This window comes from Girardinichthys multiradiatus, chromosome 6 (assembly GCF_021462225.1).
Source record: "Girardinichthys multiradiatus isolate DD_20200921_A chromosome 6, DD_fGirMul_XY1, whole genome shotgun sequence".
NCBI classification, from domain to species: domain Eukaryota; kingdom Metazoa; phylum Chordata; class Actinopteri; order Cyprinodontiformes; family Goodeidae; genus Girardinichthys; species Girardinichthys multiradiatus.
The window spans coordinates 16962843-16983259 of record NC_061799.1 but is presented as its reverse complement, the minus strand read 5'-3'; the positions used below and the strand labels follow the sequence as shown (position 1 = coordinate 16983259).

The following is a 20417-nucleotide window of genomic DNA, read 5'->3' as shown; positions in this document are numbered from 1 at the left end:
AATTCACAGACTGAGCAGATCTGTGAAACCACAATTATCAAGGCCACCCGTTCAGCCAAGCCGAAACCACAGAATATCACTGCCAACATAGTGCGAATGAATGGCCTCTCTGGCAGTTAGCAGCATCACAAAGTCCTCCACTGTAGTGAATAAAACATAGACCTTCATTTAGAAGAAACTCAGAACAAAAACACTAATGCAGACCTCTGTGAAACAGCTCTTGCGATTCATTTGACAGATGTATAGATTCAAATGTTAAAAAACACTTTAAAATGACTAAATGTGGATTTTATCTAGCTGAATTAAAGTAGCTATTATGACACAAACACACTGTACCATAGATTTCAGCTTCCATCCAATCTGAACTCTGCACCAGGTGAAGAAACTGGTAAGGCTGGATGAAGCCATGTTAGTGACGTCACCTGCTGTAAACCTTTGCAGGAATAAAAACCTACACTGGGTCTTCCATGACACACCTTTCCTCATTCCTTCTCTATGTTAATTATAATATTTAAAAGCCAGAGGAATGCTGTGTACCGTTCACATGAAACTATAGCTCTTTATCCAGAGTCAGGTGTGAGAGCTTCCATGGTGAACACTTAGTATCAACAGTACTTGAGATATTTCTGTATTTACTCAAGTGGCATATAGTACTTCACCAAAATTCTCTAAAAAAAACTAAAAAAAAAAAAAAAATCACTCGGCGTATGCAGCATTAGTTTGTGGTGAAGGAAGGAAAAAAGGGAGGGAGATTAGCCAACAACGACTCAATGTAGTCTTGTCTGCGCTGCCGACAGTTTGGCAGCTAAACTGTCTGTAGCCTCCAGGCTTTACTACAGGCTCTGCCATGTCAACAACACCATGTTTCCTCTGAGACGCAGACAGACAAACAAACCAAAGTCGAAGAAACAAAGTACGACGGCAGCCTAGCAGACGCAAGCAGATTCAACACCTGAAAAAAAGAGCGAGTGATCTCCCTCTTCCTCTGGAGGACACGTGTGCACCCACCCACCTCCCATTACCACCAGGATCTAAGCCACCATAATTTATACCTTTGTTCCCAAATGGAGGACAGCATGCAGGAGCTGGCTAGCTGCGTGTGTAATTACGCTCAAGTGAGGGGATGCAGGGCTGTGTGTTTGGGGCAGGGATTTGAGGGCCGGAAGGAAGGAAGAGAAGAGAGCAGAGGAGGTGGGGGGAGATCAAGAGAGCGAGAACAGAAAAAGAACGAAAGAAGCACTGAAGCTAGAGAAAATCTGGTTATTTTACGCACGGCTGCTTTGTTAATAGGCAGTGTATGTGTGTGTTTGGGGGATGGTTGGAGGGTGTGGGTCAGCAGGAAAGGGCTGTGTTTATCCAATCTGTTCCCTGCCTTTACCATGTGGTAGGAAAAACCACTGGCCGACTCTTGGTCTGATCCCAGAGGACACAGAGGCAGAGACGGACAGACAGAGAGAAGTAGGCCACAGGGGGTGGCCAAGAAACCTGCTAGCAGAGAGGGAGAAAGAGAGAGAGAAAGAGAGAAAGTTTGTGTGAGTTTGTGCACATGTGATCACTGAGCTTAAGAACCTGTTATGTGGTTTCTGACACAGACTGTAGTCTCTGGAAATCATTTCTTTAAACAAGTGTGTTGAAGTAAGTGAGGACACTGAAACAAAGAGACCAATCAGCATGAGGCATAACCTGTTTTAGCACCATGTAATTTCTATTCATCATATTAAAATCTTGAAACTGACGGGAAAACACACATTTGAACCTTTCAGAAATAACTACATTCAAATATTTAAGTACAAAAGCAGTGCTTCAGACCATGTCTTTGCTTGTTTAAAAGGTGAAATTAGTTAAACTCAGACAATTAGTGTTAAACTCATCCTGCAAATTAGGGTTGTTAAAATAATCAAAATATCGATATTAAAATGAATGATTCAAAGACACCCACTTGCATAAAAATCAAAACAAACCGATCCACTCTTATCTACCCAAATGGTGCAGGTCTCCCAGCAGCCCCTCCTCTCCCTGAACTCCAGCTGGAAGTTTTAAACTCTGCCAACATGGGAAGCACAGCCACAAAAATAACACATGCTAACCTGTTTAGCCAACAAGGAAAAACAAAGCGTTGTTTGGGGGAACTTTCCCTATAAGGCAGACAAACAGGAAAAAAAACTGAATGCTGAAGGATGCCACATGCTAGCTGCACTAATGCTACAAGCTAATGCTACCACACTGATGTTTGAGAGCAATTAAAAAAGCTCAGTAAAGCTATTGTATCTGAAACTCCTGGACGACACAAGCTAACGCTATCTGCGTTAATATTAGCTCCACGGACAGGCTAAAAAGGTTTCAACCCCAGTGTTGAGACGAACTCCCCTGGGGCAGAGTTCAAACCATGCAATGCTCCGGCCTTTTTGCTTTCAAACTTTGTTAAGAACAACAACATGGAACATGAAGCACATCGAGCTGACAAGAACACAGAGAGGAGTACAAAGAAAAGAAAACAAAAAGGATACAACTTAAGCATACCATAAACACAAATGCTAGACTTTCCAAATTATTATAACATATAAAATTAAAGAAGTTTCTTAAAATGTTTAAAAGATGACACGTTCTTAAGGCTTTTTTTTTTAAATTCTTGCTATTTTTGAGAAAATATAATGCTTTATATACAAAGTAATTCAAATATCCTTGGAAGCACACAGTGACCCACTATAGGCTCCTACATAGTCGGGTGCTCTGTATTAGTAATGTGAAGACTAATAGATTCATAAAGTTTCAGTGACGTGTGTGTATGATGCCAATGCATCGTTATAAGGAAATTTACAGGTTACTGTAAGCATGGGGATTAAATACAGCATCGACCAGTCTGCTATTTGTACGTAATATTCTTATTAACGATGGGTACCTTTCACATTTGAACCGATAGGGTACCGCTACCCGATACCTGGGAATCGGCATTCTTCAAATCTTGTGCTTAACCAGGTGCTTCCTCAGATTAAAAGTATTCCCGCCGCTGGCCTTGGACTTTGTGTCACAAATATTGAAGCGAGCGTAATCTGCACAGTGGAGTCATAATTCCAAGCGCTTTCTATCAGCCGTGCTTTGTTGACGGTACCAGTGGCTATGGACGTCATTACGCTCTTGTGTGTACAATGCTGTGTTCATGTCCGGCATGGAAATTCGCCCACTCTTCCACTCCCTCAAAATAAAGCATTTAGGTACCGAAACATGGTACCATTTGATTTTACGTGAATCGGTACTTGGTAGTACCGACGGAATTCGGTCAGTACCTATAAAAGTACCGAATTCGGTACCCATCCCTAATTCCTTTTTAACACGAAGGGTTCAAGCCTCATTTTTCTCACTACACCCAACTCTTACTTTTCCAACATAAACTAGTTTTGCAAGTTTAGATTTTAACACTTAGGAGCAGATTTATAAACCCTATTTGAAAGGTTAACTTAGAATCATATTGCTCATAAACCATTTTCTGCTTAATGTTGAGATACTGAAAGCCTGATTAACAAATCTGGTCCATAGCAGAATTGGAATAATTCACTGAGCCACGTTTCAAATTAAGTTACATCTTAGTAAACCCAAAATGATTTCATGTTTGGAAATGAAAACTTTCAATATTGGACTGAATAAGTCAGGTGACAGCAGGTCAGATTTCCCAGACCATTTTAATATTGAATTAGGGCGACAAATGTTGCCCCGTCTTTGCTAAAAGGCATAAGCTCTGTGCATATTATACAGTGAAATGGTAAGTCATTTTGCTGGTTCCATACTTAACCCAATCGAAGCGGTGGATAGAGCAGCTCTAGAATAATGTCAACTTTATCTACTTCTCTGGTAACTCACTAGACACTTAATCCCCCCCCCCCCCGAAATAAGCTCAGGTGTTGCAGTAGGGGTTTGATGCATGTGGATATTCCAATATTGGTTTTTTTGGGCTGTGATCAGAAACTGTGTGGGAGCTATAAACCTAAATGGAGATCAGAGATCACAAAGCTGCAGGTGAGGGGGAAATTGCTGCTCAGCGACAAAAAGTACTTAGCATTGCCTGCGGTACTAGGTTGTAGCCCTAAGGGGGAAAACCCTGTCACTTTGTTCAAAGGTTCAAAGATTGTAGCCTTTTCAAGATGTACAGGATTCCTCCCCACCTATGAATCGTGCAGAAAGTTGGGCTGAGTATCCCGTTTCAGATCAAGTCATACGGAGGATTGGAAACATTTCTGTAGAACAAAAACGAGACATAGGACTTTCCTCATTCTCTCTCTAGATTTTCACTTTTACATGAAATATGAATCAACCTGTACTTCCAGCGAAATGATTTTTATGAGGAAATTCCCATAAAACTGAAACCACTAAAGCATTCATTTATGAACCCGCAAACGCTGAACACAGACCACGCTCTGAAACGGCCAACGACCTAACCTCTATCGATTTCTTTCAGACCAATGGGACAAGCTGATCTGGAGTGACTCCCCAGAGATAGGTCAGTTTCGTCTCTCAGCTCCACCCATCTGGCAGCTAACAACCAATTAACCACAGGAGTAGCTGTTTTAAAGATGTGGGCTAACTTCTCTCCTGGAACAAATGCCCCTTTCTGTATGCTGTAGGAGATCCACACAGAGTTTGGAGCTGCAGCCACATGTGGGGTCATCATGAGGACTGATTGAACCAACTATTAATAGAAGGAATAAAAATTGATGATTTAAAAAGGAGATAGGAAAGAAAGTCAAATGGTTGCTACAAATTTTACATTTCAAGATTTCACACTTTATACTCAATTTTATGTTTCTTGGCATGTTGCCCTTTCTGTTTTTCTAACTTTATGATCATTTTAGTACAAGCATTCACCTGTTTGAGTTGTATCATCCGTTTTCCCCACCAATCATAACTCAACAGTGCAGAAGCAGGCTTCTGATTGGCAATGTGGTCAAGGTTTCATAGTGTTTCTGAGATCTGAACAAAAAGTTTAAAAAAAAAAACTATTATAAAATGCAGAAAAATTTATAACAATTATGATCAGGGATTGTTTCATGCAATTTGAAGTAGTACTTTTTTAACAACTGTTTATTTGAGTGTAACTCAAAAATCAAAACGATCATTGAGTTGGGAAAAAAACTTGAGTTGTGATGTGATAAAGCCCATCATTTAAAATTTATCAATATAAAAAGAGATGCAGCAATCAGGTGTTTCCAGGCCAATGTCAACCTCTTTAAAGTCTGACCTGCCTATTTTGTATGACCGATTCGTTTTTTGCTTTTTTTCAAGGCGACTAAGGAGTGGTCGTCTTGCAATCAAAGGGTTGTGGCTTTGATTTCGGGTTCCTCCTGCCACATGTCGATGTACCCATGGGCAAGGCATTTAACCTCAAATGGCCTACCGGAAATTGCGTATCAGTGTATGAATGAATGTGTGCGCGTTAGTGAGTGCGCCTGGGTGAATGTGGCTCTTGTGTAAAGCGTTTTGATTGGTCAGTATGACTGGAAAGGAAACTGGAAACGTTCAGTCAATTTACCATTTAAAGGACTACGAACACAACAGAGAAAAACAAGGTAGTGCAAGTTCTTTGATGGAGGTAGCAGTTTTGAATCCAACAGAAAATGAAGCAATGACAAAATTATTCAGAGTTTTGCATCAAAGCATATGTCCCGTAATTTTTTTCCGATTTTTTTACTTAATCAAAGTACAAGTTGTTGAAGGTGTTCATTAGATGAAAATTGTGGAGTGTATTTAATGATTAGGAGAGACTTTCTGATTTTTCTAGTATTTAACTGCTGATTACTGATCAGAAGCAATGAAGGATTGGTCCATTCTGACCTCTAGCCAGTTGACTGAGGCACCTCTAACCTAGAGGCTAAAAAGTAAAAAAGCCGTTTTTTAATAAGCTTGTGTTTAAGTTCTAATATTGCAAACCGAAGATAAAATTAATTATGCCAATATAAATCAATGTAAAAAGCCGTTCATCTTTCAGAAACCTAAACATTTATCTTAAAATAATTAACACTTTGAAACGATAAAATCAAGTACCAAAAAAGTAATACACCTCTGTTTGCATGAGTTTAATATATTCTTTTACCAGCTAGCTTTCTCCTCTATGACCTTCCAACCCATCTCCGCTAACTGGATGTTGATTCCAAAAGCAAGCAGCACTTAACCTTTCATCAAGCATGTGAATCACTTGATGGAAACAGTGACGGATAATCTAGAGAAACAGAAGGGGGAGTGCGGACGCCACAACAGTGCCATTAAAGCACAGAAAGAGTCGGCAAAACTGATGAGATCCTTGTAGTGCTGACAGCGCTTTTTAGTGATGGGATTCATCAGCAGCTGACGACACAGAACCCCCACATAATTTCAAGTGGAGCGTCCTTGACTTTGCCTTTTCTTATTCGGATCTCGGCACCAGTATGAGCGATGGTCAGCAAGGGCAGAGAATATACTACAGATCCAGCCTGGTTGAGGTCAAAAAACAGGATTAAAATGCATGCAGACATATGGGTCAGAGATGTACTTGACTGGCCGAGAAAACACATACAACCCACACACAAACACTTGAGAGCTGTATTTACGCCAGCCTCTCTTCTAGGCACAGCACTTGGTCCAGAAGGCCCTCACTGCAGGAGGAGGATAGGAGTGGGGGATGCAGGCACAGAGGAAGAGGGGGCAGAAAAGGAGACAGGTGAAGGGGGAGGATGAGGGAGAGGAAGAGAGACAGTGATGACACCCAGTTTTGAATGTCACCATGGTGCTAAAGCTCCCTGCTAACCTTTTGGCTTGAAATGATATGACTGGAGGGATCGGGGAAGGGAGGACGGGGAGGGGAGTAAACGACAGGCAGGCAAAGATGGAGAGAAAAAGAGATGGAAAGGATGACAATGAAGAGGAGGGAGGGAGGCCCATGCTTGGGCAGAGGAGTGGGTGGAGGGGGAGCAATAGATGGCAGAGATAAAAGAGATGGAGGCAAACAACAGCACTACTCCTATTGCCTCCCAAAAGGGCTGCCATCTATGACACATGATGATAGGAGACAAAATGGCCACCCTAACAAACACCAGTCCACTGGCTCAGACACCCAACACCGGCCAGTGAACATTAACTGACCACTACACCACACCACCAGCTGCTACCTGACCTGCAGACTGCACAATCTGCTCCATAATGGGGTGGAAAATCTGTGACATCCAACACGAAAATGCATTTTCTTCCCCGAGAACAAGGAAGATATTTTACTAATTACTTTCAAACAGAATCGGGAACCTATCTACACCGTGGAGAGACCTGCAGTGACAACATAAATCTGCTGCAACAAGGCCTGAAAACTTTCTAAAACACAAACAGCTGTAGGCTTATGACAGAGCAAACCACTGCCAATGAAAACACCTGCTCATTATTCTTTTGCCAGCAGTCCTAGAACTTCAACTTCCTGTTTAAGGACCATGTCAGAAGTAGAGTTGCTAGAAAGGCTGTGAACTGATTCCAAGTTACTTTTCCAGTCAGTCCATGAAGGCAGCATGCTCTTACAAAGCATGACCCTTCTACCAATTTACAAAAAACCCTCAAAAATGTAAATCGCTATAAACCAGGGAAAGCCCAACTGGTGTACTTCTGAAATAAAAAGGTGCAAAGACCTTATATAGATATATCTGACTATAGAAACTCTGGCAACATGAAGAATACAAATTCAGGGATACAGCTGTTGTGATTTGTGACTTTATTTTACACTAGTATCACCAATAGCAGCCAACTTCGGCTGAAGCAGCAAAATGAAGTCATTTTTTCCACCTGACAGCAGAGTACGTCAAACCTCTGCTTGGTAATCCGTGTCTGGATGGCCTACAGCCTCTTGATTCAAACATTCCCCCAAAGAAAGAAAACAATCCCAGCTGGAATTAAAAATGGCTACAGTGATGAACAACTCAAAAATGTTGCAGATATAAAATCTGTTCTGACATCTCCATCAGTCCCTAAAACAATGTAAAGTTGAATAATTCTGTTCTCAGAGATCACTCCAATGTCACAGTGAGTTAAATTCTTGTTAATGCAAGACAACAACCACATAATCAGTCTTACGATCTGAAGAATAAACCACACATGGCCAACATGGTTAGTACATTTAGCCACATCACTTTCCTTAACACTCAGAGGCTGCAGCAGCGTATTTAAGCTCCTAAGAGCTGATCACAGAAAAGGAACTGCTATACACCTCCAAAACACATTTGAGAGAATCAACTTTGACAGCCATATGACCACAGTGTGGGCCTGTGCATCAAATCCAACACAAAAACATCCCTTCATGACAGATGGATAAAAAGGATGACAGAAAACCTTGAATTAAATTAATAACCTTCTAATGAACCTAAAGAACATAACCTCTCTAAGCTGTTAAACTTTTTTCAGGTTTGTTTTTACGTTCACAAACACTGTGTTACTTCTAACATTAAAATAGAGCTAAACATTTCATGTAGATCTTCCTGACCAGTAAATGTACCGAATGTGGTGGGGTTATAGGTTAAGGATTGTTTTTCCCCAATCAGGAAGAGTGAGTCCAATCTAAGACTACTGGAAATCGCCAAAACAGATACTCTGGAACAAATAAGAAAAAAACTTTAAAAATCTAGAAAGAAATGTGGAAACATGAACAACATACATTGAAATTAATGGAGGATGTGGAGGCCCGACATCTTCACATGGAGCATTTTCAGATATTTTTAGATAATGTCTGTGTTGTACCACACTAATCTGCCCTCTATCCATACCAAGAAGGTTACTTTTAATTACTGCCTTTAAATACAAACAGCCCCTTTTATATTAACTGATCGCCCAGATTTTCTACCGTTTTCAGAATTTACACGTACTTTTCAAAACATGAAAATTTTTCGGATAATCAACACTCACCACACAAATGATTCATAGGTCAGAGCTACAGGGTGCAGCTTCTTCAAAAACATGACAAACTGATGGTGATCTGTTCAAAACTTTTTTGGATTCTTTCTAAACTAAAGACTGCTAACAGGGCAACAAAAATCACCTCCTTTCTCTGTGTGGAAACGTTTAAATCAGATATTGTGACAGTGGTTAGCTGTTCCAATTTAAGTTAGAAAATCCGATTTGTTTCTGCATTCAATAAATACATCAAAACTATGAACCCCACCTATCCTTAGAATATAAACATTTATCAACATGATGCATATTTGTGATTTCATCAAAATCAGACAGGTTAGGGAACATAGTTTGATGCGAAACTGAGGATAAGCCGATGAGTGCTCAATATTCTGTGTAAGAATTCTTGGATTTTTTCTATCTTCTCTTTGTGTTGTACATAGAGATTTACTGGGCCTTTTCTGAGGAATACCGGTTTCCAGTTTTCTTTGAGCTCTGATCTGCTGATTCCGACTTAGGCCTATTTTTATCTTCTACCTAAGCAGCAAAACACATACAAACTCACTTGTGGAAACTTTGTTTTAATTCAGCAAATAAAAGAACAAAAATAGGCTGCACGAGAATTGATGGAGGCATTAGAATTGACTCAAAAGAAAATTAACGGATTAAAAGATCGAAAATCAAAACGGTCCTGGTCAAACTTCTAAGCAAACAGGAAATTATCTGCAAAGAAAAGCCTGACCGGTTTATTTTTAAATTAAAACAAAAAGCCAAATTGTAAAGGAGAACATTTCATCAAAAGCCCAAATTTAGCCAAAACAATTTTTCTGTACAACTCAACTTTTGTCACTAAAGGGGGGCAGAAAATGTAGTAAAACCACAAGAAAAGAACAAAAGGTGGAAAAATAGGGGAGAGAAAAAAATAGTGTTAAACATCTGTTGTGTGCTGTGTGTGGTCGTCCTCTTATCTCTCCCTCTGTGGCCCGCTAAACATGACTAGCTGCCATCTTGGCTCACAGAGACGAGGTGGAGGGGGTAGCGGCGGCTCCAGGCTCTCTGGCAAACAGGAGCCGGAAAATAACGTAACCACAAATATGAAAGCTTGACGTGACACACCGAATAAACCCGCAGCACAACAATGTTTTTTTTTCTATTTTTCCTGACATTTCAGCGCCACCACTGTTGCGTGACAGCGGTTAGAGTGACCATTATGCAAGTTGGCCTATTACATGAAAAAGATGGAAGAATAACGCAACAAACACACACAGAGCAGTGAAACTGGGTTAGGTAATAATGTAAAAAGTTTTTTCTTCTCAAATTCGTGCAAATTCGCTGTTGTAACAAAGATGAAGTAGAGGAGGACTTGCAGGTGCTTTGGGGCTGCGTTTTCCTCCGTGTCCACATCGAGTAACAAGTGTAGCAGTAACGGTTACTAAACTTGAGTCGCCGGACACAGTTTATTAGACAAGCTGGTTATAAAAGTGAGATATTCTTTTTTTTCTGGTATTTAACACCGGCAAAAAGTGAGGTAGAAGATGTCTAAAGTTGCACTTCGACAAACCACACATAACCGCCCCGAGCTGGTTAGGAGCTAACTCCGGGGGGCTAATAAGTGGTCCTCGTTTGAACACAATAAGGATGGGAGCTGGGCTAGCAGGCTAGCTGAACTTCTGTGTCCTAGCGCTGGGCCAACCTCCAACGGCTAGCACGGCTAATTAGCTTATCAGCGGTATTTCGCACGTCGTTCCGGACCAGGGAATGCTTCGCTCATCTCGGGGTTTGGTCTCTTTAAAACTCTTTCACCTCCACCTTAAAGCCAAATAGAGGGACATTTGCCTTTCCAGGGCCATTTAAACGTCGTTTTAAATGTAAAGTGTGGCAGTAAAAACGTAAAAAAACACCGTTGTGTAGAGTGACCGCCTGGCCTCACAGCTTCCCCCCTCCTCTCCTCCACTGCTCCGTCCCTTTCGTCCAATAAAACTAGCGACTACTACAAACACTTCTCGCTGCCCAGTTCTGACAAAAACAGCTACTGAGACAAAAATTAAAGATGTGTTTTGAAACTTTTACGTAGAAATGTTTCATTAAACTCATAAGAAGCGTGTTTGGCTCTCTGTGCCAAGTGTTGTCCGCTGGGAATCTCCCTCGGAGAGCTCCGCTCATTCAGCAGCAGTGACTCACCTCTACGATCGAGCCACCTCGTGTCTCCTGGAGGCTTCAACACAATTAGCTAACGGAGCTAACGCTTACGATATAAAACTGAATTAAGTCAATACATCAGCATTGAAATTTCATAAAGTAGTCAGAGGAAAGCTTCGGGGACACCTGAGCTCTCCGTGCCGTTCTGGGAATATTTCTTCCCACTTTTCAACTAATGGGACCGCTGTGCGTCTGTGCGTGTGAGCGATGCAGCGGGTGGCAAAGCTAAACTTGCTATTGTTAGCATGTCAGCATGGCAGCTTCTTGGACCTTCAATGACTTTATGTGTAAAATAAGAGGATAAAACAAAAGCCGAATAAACAAACAGTCACCAGAAATTGTCGTTCCTGCGAATTAGCCCTGAAGGAAATGCCCCTCGGGTTCGGAAACACAACAGCACGGCGGGTTAAAGAGTCCGATTGCGTTGAAAAGTATGGAAAACTTACAATTCAAAGACAATATAAACAGTTTCAATTCAAACCCGTCGTATACTGAGTTTCCACCTCGTTCGTGGTACAATGTGTTCGGAAAAAATCTAAATGCACTTATTATAAAGAGACATTTGTTAGCTTACCCAACAAGCTCGGTCACTTCGGGCTTTTATCAAATCAACTCCTCGTTAGTATGGTACTATCTCCGCTTGCTTGAAAAAAAAATCCACCGTGGTCCTTTTTCAGTTCGAAATATAAATAAACAGGGGAAAAGTTCAAGTTTTTCTGTTTTTCAGGAAATATTTCTCCGGCGTATCTCGCATCCGCGACCTCGCCGACTAGTGTGCGTTGCTCTTCTCTCCTTTGTGTTAATTTCACTCAAATCGAGTTTAATCCGATCGATCCCTCGGCTGGCCGCGCTCCCGAGTCCTCCCCTCCAGACACTCGCTCACCTTCCTCGGCCAGGGGGGGCGCGCTCCCGAGGACCTCTCAACAGATAAACAGGCGGCGTGCGCGGCCACTGACCCTGCCGTGCCCGATTGACGCTCTTTCTGAGCTCCGGTTTAGGGATGCAAAATAAATCCAATGGCCTTCTTTTTCAGGTTTTTAGGTGTTCGAAGATTAATATTTAACAGTTAATTACCATAATTATTTGATTTTATATTTCACACAGTCAGAAACCTCCTTATACACCAATATAAAACTATATATATATTTAACCTACATCTATATATTTTTTACCATTAAAGTGATACTATAGCTTTATTTCTTTTTAGACATTTCAATGGTAAACCCCACCTGAATGTTGGCTTGCTGATTATGTCAGTAAACCACGTGTATAATAATTTCAAATAGGCCTTTTTGTCTTTTGACTTACCATCATAACTACATCGCACTGGAAAATCACTTAAACTGTAGCTTGTATTGATAGGTAGGTTAAGAACTGAAAATATTTGAAAAAAGAATATTGATTTCTTATTGGTTTTCCTCACATGCATTATTTATGCATGGAAATTTTTACCTTAAAGGGAAACTACAGCAATTTTACATATCAAAGTCAATTTTCGTGCATTGGGAAATACCACTGTACACAGATCATTCAGAAAGTTTTCAGACCCTTTCAAGTTTTCCAGTTTTTGTAACGTTTCTCACCAATCCCCACACAGTTATCTTCAAGGGTAAAACCAGTTTTTTAGGTGTTCAATAAAAATCAATTAAACACACATTTTTTTGTATTTGTGTGAATTAATAAGTTATCTGAGTATATAACTCACACCAGTATTTAGATCTTTTATCATGTCTTTAATATGCCATTCAAGCATGGTAATGGCAGCATCATCCATTGGATGATGCTGCCACAGAGGCTAAAAAAAACAGTCAGACCAGAGAGCGAAAAAGAGATAGAAAAAGAACAGAGAAAACCTAGAATCAAACAAAAGTAAACAGAGCACTTCAGTCAAACTGATTTAACTGCATGAGACAGAAGACTTTATGTCTCAAATCATCACGTTTCCCTTGCAATCCTAGAATATTATTCCTAACTCAACTAGGTTGGTGAAGGCACCTCGGGACTCGGCATGCTTTTATGTTCGTAAGGGTTACTAATTTTTGTGCTCTTAACACTGCTTCATAATTATCATTCCTACAGTCATATATGGTGATGGCATTATCATCCTGTGTGGATGTTTTTTTTCTGTCACAGGGGCTAAAACGCTGTTCAGACCTGAAAAAGAGAGGAAGAGAAGGGGAAACACAGAGTCAGAATCAAAGAAAAAGGGTCCTTGTAGAGGGGCCTCAGAGCACCAATTTTTTTCATGTGTAAGGTTCAGTAATTTCACACTCATGTTAAAGTCTCTTTATATGCTATTTGAATTTACGCTCTATGCATCACATTTTTATTACTATCTCTATAGGCAAACACGGTGGTGGCAGTAATCTACTAGTAATGTTTTTCTGGCGAAGGGACTGGAACACTACTTGGACTAGAGCAAGAGAAAAAAGGAAAAATATAAAGCCATATTGAAAGTAAGGTGACAGAACACTTCGTCTAACTTTGAAAACAAGGCTTTACTCAGCAATTTTACCACACACTTCCCAACACAACTATGCAAGTGAGCATCGTCCTGTAGAGAGGTTTTTTTTCTGCCGCAGAGACAGGAACACCAGTCAGACCATGTTCCAAATCATCACATTTACTTTTTTTAGGTTTAGCAGGACCATGAGACATTAACAGCAAACAGATTCTAGCAAAGCACCCACAGATTTAAAAAATTGGAAAAGCACCACAGGAAATTAAAAGAACACCACAAGCATTTTCCTCACAGACTGGACCAGAAGTGGCACCACCCTGTTTGAACTACACAGTGAATTTTCTTATCGCCTTTGACAAATCTAAAGTGATGAAATGACGAAGAGCGTTCCAAAAATATGAGGGACATGCGGATTTCCATGACCGTGACACAATGTCTAATTTGCTTATCATAATAACCTAGCCTTCGGAAAGACACGTACAAACATATGATCACACATACACTTTCTCTCCCACACATAGATACACAGCTTGTCCTAACTCTCATATCTCTTTGTTTACTTTTTAACTTCCTTCTTTTTGCAAAGTATATCAAATTTCACAAGAATGTCCTAGTATGATTGCACTTTTTTCTATATACTTGTTTAGTCGACAGAAAGTATTGAGTTAAAACTTAATATCAATAAAAAATGTCTTTCAAATTTACAAAAATATCTGCTCAACAAAAAGAACACAAAGACCAGTCTCACATCTGTTAAAAATACAGGTCCTTCTCAAAATATTAGCATATTGTGATAAAGTTCATTATTTTCCATAATGTTATGATGAAAATTTAACATTCATATATTTTAGATTCATTGCACACTAACTGAAATATTTCAGGTCTTTTATTGTCTTAATACGGATGATTTTGGCATACAGCTCATGAAAACCCAAAATTCCTATCTCACAAAATTAGCATATCATTAAAAGGGTCTCTAAACGAGCTATGAACCTAATCATCTGAATCAACGAGTTAACTCTAAACACCTGCAAAAGATTCCTGAGGCCTTTAAAACTCCCAGCCTGGTTCATCACTCAAAACCCCAATCATGGGTAAGACTGCCGACCTGACTGCTGTCCAGAAGGCCACTATTGACACCCTCAAGCAAGAGGGTAAGACACAGAAAGAAATTTCTGAACGAATAGGCTGTTCCCAGAGTGCTGTATCAAGGCACCTCAGTGGGAAGTCTGTGGGAAGGAAAAAGTGTGGCAGAAAACGCTGCACAACGAGAAGAGGTGACCGGACCCTGAGGAAGATTGTGGAGAAGGGTCGATTCCAGACCTTGGGGGACCTGCAGAAGCAGTGGACTGAGTCTGGAGTAGAAACATCCAGAGCCACCGTGCACAGGCGTGTGCAGGAAATGGGCTACAGGTGCCGCATTCCCCAGGTCAAGCCACTTTTGAACCAGAAACAGCGGCAGAAGCGCCTGACCTGGGCTACAGAGAAGCAGCACTGGACTGTTGCTCAGTGGACAAAGTACTTTTTTCGGATGAAAGCAAATTCTGCATGTCATTCGGAAATCAAGGTGCCAGAGTCTGGAGGAAGACTGGGAAGAAGGAAATGCCAAAATGCCAGAAGTCCAGTGTCAAGTACCCACAGTCAGTGATGGTCTGGGGTGCCGTGTCAGCTGCTGGTGTTGGTCCACTGTGTTTTATCAAGGGCAGGGTCAATGCAGCTAGCTATCAGGAGATTTTGGAGCACTTCATGCTTCCATCTGCTGAAAAGCTTTATGGAGATGAAGATTTCATTTTTCAGCACGACCTGGCACCTGCTCACAGTGCCAAAACCACTGGTAAATGGTTTACTGACCATGGTATCACTGTGCTCAATTGGCCTGCCAACTCTCCTGACCTGAACCCCATAGAGAATCTGTGGGATATTGTGAAGAGAACGTTGAGAGACTCAAGACCCAACACTCTGGATGAGCTAAAGGCCGCTATCGAAGCATCCTGGGCCTCCATAAGACCTCAGCAGTGCCACAGGCTGATTGCCTCCATGCCACGCCGCATTGAAGCAGTCATTTCTGCCAAAGGATTCCCAACCAAGTATTGAGTGCATAACTGTACATGATTATTTGAAGGTTGATGTTTTTTGTATTAAAAACACTTTTCTTTTATTGGTTGGATGAAATATGCTAATTTTGTGAGATAGGAATTTTGGGTTTTCATGAGCTGTACGCCACAATCATCCGTATTAAGACAATAAAAGACCTGAAATATTTCAGTTAGTGTGCAATGAATCTAAAATATATGAATGTTAAATTTTCATCATGACATTATGGAAAATAATGAACTTTATCACAATATGCTAATATTTTGAGAAGGACCTGTATGTGATGACCTCTGTGAGTTTGGGGAAAATATTCTCAGGAATGACGAGGCAAAAGAGGAACTTCTTAAAGGTGCGAGTCTTTTTTGTATCGGGTATAATACTCAAACAGCATAGCTGAAATAAAACATTATACCAGTCCAATATTGTGGTAATAGTGTGATGGTCTGCCGTTGCTTTGCTGCTGCAAAACCAGGACAGTTTGCTGTTAATTGATGGAACCCTGAAATCTGCTCTCGAGTAGAAAACCTTAAGGGAAAAACATCCGACCATTAGTTTGTGAGTTTAAGCTCACGTGTACTTGGGTTATGGCGCCAGACAATGAGCCAAAGTAAAGGTTTTGGAGTGGCCTATTTAAAGTCTGAACTTAGATTTAACTGAGATGCTGTGGCATGACTTTAAACAGGCCAATCATGATTAAAATGGCAGTTACAGCACAATGAAAAATTAGGTTTAGGGGACAGTTACGTTTCACACAGGGTCAGGTTGGTTTACATAGTTTTTTCCATTAATAAATTAAATAATTATTTGAAAGCAGACTTTTGTATTTACTCAGATATCTCTGAGTAAAGACTCTGATAATAATAGTTGTTTGATGATATGTAACATTTAATTAGAGACTATCACAAAAAAGCGATAACAAAAGAAATCTATGAGTGAGCAAAACTGTTTATGTTGCACTGGTAAACAGAGTATTTTCATCTGTAGTATATATTAATTTTTATATTCATGCAAGCCTCTGTTTAAAATGAGGTCAAACATACATAGTTGTCACACAGTAAATCATGAGCTATTGAGGTCTTAGTATTTGTATCAGCATATTAATTAATCTTTTCAAACACCTTGTATCAGTATCTGTCTTATAGGCATACTCCTTAGACTAGACATGTGGAAAATACTAGAGATTGTTGTCACATACAGTACAGAGCACAACCAGTCCAGTTGGAAATTCTTGCAGCTCCTTCAATGTTTCTGTTGACCTCTCGGCAGTCTCCTGGACCTGTTTCCACCAGTCTTTTCAAGTATTTTGGAGGAAGTAAATAAAATAAAAAGATACTTGTGGAAAACGATACATTGGTTCTGTGAAAGACAAAAATACATCTTTCAAGCAAACCACAGTTTGTGAGACTAAAGGGTTGTGTGTCTGACCAGATGGTTAGCAGCACAGGAGCTCCACAGGGGACTGTACTCTAACCATTTGTTTTAACTTTCCAATTTCAGTACAATTCTTGAAATCACCTGCAGAAATACTTTGATGACTCTGAAGTTATGAGGTGTATCGGAGATGGACATAAGGCTGTGTGCAGGAAACGGGTAAACTGCTTGGTGGTACTGAATAGGAACAATCATCTGATCTTGAATTTAAAGATAAAAGGATGATTGTGATTTTGGGAGGAGTTGGCCAATTTGGAACATGATTTCCATCACCGGACAGGACATGCTGGTGGTAGAGGAGAGTGAATATCTCAGTGTTCACCTGGACAACAGACTGGACTTGAAATGCAACAGTAAGCTTTCTACCATGTGAACTAATCAGACTATTTATTAAAGAAATCTTAGATCCTACAGTGTACAGCTAGGTGTTGCATATATTCTGATTTAAAAAAGTTGAACAAGCTAATAAACAAGGTTGGCTCTGTTCTGGAACCTCGTTTATAAAATGATAAATAATATTAATAATAATGTAACATAATGGACACCCCTGAGCATCCTTATCACAGCAATAATCCAACATCAGAGCATCTTTAGTCAGGAAACTTTGGCAAATCTGCTGCAACACAAAGCTCTACACAAGATCCATCCATCCATCCCACAGCAATAACTTATGGTTCTAAACTTATGGTTCTAAATATCACCCTTTCATCAGCTAAATGTTATACAGTGAAGAAAAGAAAATATGTCGCCACGTTACAGTTATGCTAAAGCCTACTTAGCATGTATTAGCATGCAAGGACTAGCACCTAAATCTATGTAAGTAAGTATGTAATTTCAAATTATCAAATGTTCTGTATAACCCTGTTTTACGGGACAATAAACTGTATTTACTTATCCATGGAAGGTAATCATAAAACAGCATTAAATAGTTCTTTCAGTTGTACGGGCTAAATTTAAGACTTCAGTGCCTTTTTATCGACACTACCAGGATGCAAGAGAGATGAAGACATAGGATAACAAAAGGGTCAACTTCATTGGTCCTCCGGAAAAGAAACAAATAAAAAGTGACGTTTCAGATGTTATGAGTTGTTAGTCAGTGCTGGGGAACATTACCATTAAATCAACACCTACAACATCAGGTCATTCCTGAAGTAATTTATGTTTTCTCTTCACCAACGCCGTTCTAATGTCCATTGTTTGCCCAAGTTGGGAGGACCGTATTGTTAGTCTGGGAGTAATTATTTGGACAAATCAGTTTCTTGAGGTCTTTATCATTAAAAGCAACCACCCTGAACACTACCACAGTTAAACACTGTGGTAGTGTTCAGTGATCAGAAAAACCATGGCAGCGATTAATTAATCTACACTTGAGCTTTTTACTGTCACCTACAGTACAGGGGCTGTGCTTCACTCAAGTGTTCCTGGATATTATGACAGTGCAACAGTTGGCATGAAGGAACAATATCAGGATACTGATGTCATGGAGGTCAAGTGGAATTCATCCAGCATTGCTTTTATTGTTTATACTCGTTTTTCCTTTTTCTTCTGGCAATATTGCCTACTGTGTTGGCAGAAACTAATGAGTGCAAGACTCTACAAAAGAGGAGAACTGAAATGGAAAAAATCTCTTCAAACAATGTTGGTTTGCATGAGAAAAAGTAGTAGATTTCATCCTAGACACAAACAAACAAAGCTTAAAGTGCTGCGCCTTTCTCACAAATGCAGAAAAAGAACATCTTAACGTTGAAGAAACTAGGTAGTAATTGACATTATATTAAGATTAAAGACATAATAAAAGACAATTGTGCCACAAAATAGGGATATCTTGTTGTATTTTGCAAGTCCAAAGTCTCGTGGAAATGACGTGAAAGGGGGAGTCTCCGGTCATTCACTGCGTGAGCTTCAAACTGTTCAGGTAGAAGCCAAATAAATATGGTGAAACGGTGCAATGCTGGTGGCGGCAGCAATAATACAACAATAGCTGTTAGTCTGCTTTCCTGAAGTGAAGAGGATCAGAGCTGGAACACTGAGGAGGGACACATGGCTGGTGCCACCAAGCACAGCCAGTTGTGAACGGAGGACTTATCAGCACACTGCTTCAAGCAAGAAACCTCTGAATTCAAAAGAGAAATTTTTTGTTAAAATGTTCTAATTATGCCACTAAATGACTGTTGGAGCACCCAACCAGTCAGCGGTTTACCTACATTTATTGTTAGCATTACTATCATTAATTCTGGGCTCTTCATGTTTTTTTTTGTACATTTTCCTTTTTCTCCAGTTAAAAAGCAATCACACAAGTTTGGATGTATTGTGAATTTTCTTTACATCAACTCAAGTTCACATATATATACACAGTATCTTACAAAAGAGAGTCCAATGTAAAGTAGCCAGTGTACAGTTCATATAACGGTTTAAATGTGCTGTACCCTCAAAATAATTCAACACAAACACACAAACACACAGCCATTAATGTCTAATCCACTGGCAATGAAGGTGAGCACACCCTTAAAGGGGAATGTCCAAATTGTGACCAAAGTGTTCATATTTTGTGTGGCCACCATTATTGTCCAGCACAGCCTTAACTCTCTTAGGCATGACTTCATTAGTACTTCACAGGTTGCCAAGTTCACTGGAATCCTCTTCCACTCCTCCTGACGACATCACGGAACTGGTGGATGTTAAAGACCTTATGCTCCTCCACCTTCTGTTTGATAGTCAATAGGATTTATGTCTGGAGACATACGTGGTCAGTCCAGCACCTTTATCATCAGTTTCTTTAGCAAGGCACTGGTCGTCTTGGAGGTGGGTTTGGGATCCTTATCATGTGTGCCCTGTGGCCCAGTTTCCGATCATGCCACACTTGTCTTTGTACACATCACCTCGTTGCTGCCACACGATCCTCAGTGTCCTTTGCCTAAAGGTGCCATGTTGAACTTCCAGTGGCCAGTATGAGAGATTGTGAGAGCAATAACACCAAATTTAACACACCTGAGACCTTGTAACACTAATGAGTCACGTGACGCCAGGGAGGGAAAATGGCCGATTGGCCACAATTTGGACATTTTCACTTAAGGGTGTACTCACTTTTATTGCCAGTGGCTTAGACAATAATGGCTGTGTTCAGTTATTTGGACAGGACAGCAAATTTAGTTATACAAGCTGTACACTGACTACTTTACATCATATTAAAATGTCATATCTTCAGTGTTGTTCCATGAAAATATATAAAATGTTTAGAAAAATGTGAGTGGTGTACTCATTTTTGTGAGATACTGTACAGCTCCAACAATATTTATATACTTCTCATAAAGGGTACAATTTACATGGTTAGGTTTCTGACACATTA

At 40.2% G+C, this 20417-nt stretch overlaps 1 protein-coding gene and 1 long non-coding RNA gene across 2 annotated transcripts in view; one reads left to right on the top strand and one right to left on the bottom strand.

Annotated features, from left to right (window-relative positions):
- The window catches only part of chd7 (chromodomain helicase DNA binding protein 7), a 92352-nt gene extending 80389 nt beyond the window's left edge, over window positions 1–11963 (bottom strand). Inside the window, exon 1 of the mRNA XM_047368364.1 lies at window positions 11660–11963. The gene's annotated coding sequence lies outside the window, so the exon portion shown is untranslated. The remainder of the gene's footprint in view (window positions 1–11659) is intronic.
- The window catches only part of LOC124870011, a 33080-nt gene continuing 22172 nt past the window's right edge, over window positions 9510–20417 (top strand). Inside the window, exons 1-3 of the long non-coding RNA XR_007038702.1 lie at window positions 9510–10173; window positions 13219–13334; window positions 13430–13541. This is a non-coding gene — a long non-coding RNA (uncharacterized LOC124870011). The remainder of the gene's footprint in view (window positions 10174–13218; window positions 13335–13429; window positions 13542–20417) is intronic.